Genomic DNA, 1,186 nt, shown 5'->3' with positions numbered 1-1,186 from the left:
TCAAGAGAGTTGGAATATAAAAGCAGTGATGTCCTTCTGAGAATTTATAAAGCTCTAGTTCGGCCCCGTTTAGAATACTGTGTCCAATTTCGTGCCCAACACCTCAGGAAGGACATACTGGCGCTGGAGTTTGTGCAGCGGAGATTCACACGGATGATCCCTGGAATGGTAGGTTTAATGTACGAGAAACGGCTGAGGATCCTGGGATTGTATTCTTAGAGTTTAGAAGGTTGAGTGGAGATCTAATAGAAACTTACAAGATAATGTTTGGCTTAGAAAGGATGGACGCTGGGAAGTTGTTTCTGTTAGTGGGGTGGGGGGGGGGGGGGGGGGAGACAGGGACCCGTGGGCACAGCCTTATGATTAGAGGAGGTAAATTTAAAATGGAAATAAGGAGACATTTCTTCAGCCAGAGAGCGGTGGGCCTGTGGAATTCATTGCCACATAGCGCAGTGGAGGCCGGGACATTTGATGTCTTCAAGCGTGAGATCGATAAATTTTTGATTTCACAATGAATTAAATGCAACGGGGAGAGTGCAGGGAACTGGAGTTGAAATGCCCTTCAGCCATGAACTAAATGGCGGAGTGGGCTCGGTGGGCCGAATGGCCTTACCTCCACTCCTGTTTCTTATGGGCTTATGGTCTAAGCGGGCAAACGTGCACCCCGTGAGTTTCTGATGGTAAAAGGTACTTGCGAATCTCCGGTGGCCACAGGCACAGGACCGGCTTTCCACTTGTTCCGGAGGCAGATTAAACCGCCGAGTCCCCAATGAAGCATTCGGATCGTGCTGCACTTCCTGCTCTGGCAGAAATTTGATGAACTCAGATGTGTCAGTGAAATAAAGCCTGGATTAAAAGCAGATTTCATCATTGTGCCCCAAATTAAACAACTGGCAGGGACATGAAAATTAGAGGTCCCACTGAGATTTGAACTCAGATCGCTGGATTCAAAGTCCAGAGTGCTAACCATTACACCATGGGACCAGCTTCACATGGAAGATGCACATGAGGCAGAGGGAAAGGAAAAGATGGAACGGGATTGAGAAATGGCTGCAATAGTTTCATCCTCAATCCTGATTCTGGCGTGGAGATAACAGGGGTGTGACACTGCTCCCTGCTCACTGACAGACACAAGTGCACACACGGAAATGGATGTGAAACTGGCGAGTTGTACAGAGTGTTGGTC

General features: G+C 48.1%; 1 non-coding gene across 1 annotated transcript; it reads right to left on the bottom strand.

The window, feature by feature from the left end:
* Positions 1–912: 912 nt before the first annotated feature.
* On the bottom strand, positions 913–984 carry trnaq-uug (transfer RNA glutamine (anticodon UUG)). The gene has a single exon. It is a non-coding gene; the product is annotated as a tRNA-Gln (tRNA).
* Positions 985–1,186: the final 202 nt, after the last annotated feature.

Source organism: Stegostoma tigrinum, chromosome 45 (genome assembly GCF_030684315.1).
Source record: "Stegostoma tigrinum isolate sSteTig4 chromosome 45, sSteTig4.hap1, whole genome shotgun sequence".
Classification (NCBI taxonomy): Eukaryota; Metazoa; Chordata; class Chondrichthyes; order Orectolobiformes; family Stegostomatidae; genus Stegostoma; species Stegostoma tigrinum.
Note: the sequence above shows the minus strand (reverse complement) of the source record. Positions and strands in the feature narration are given on the sequence as shown.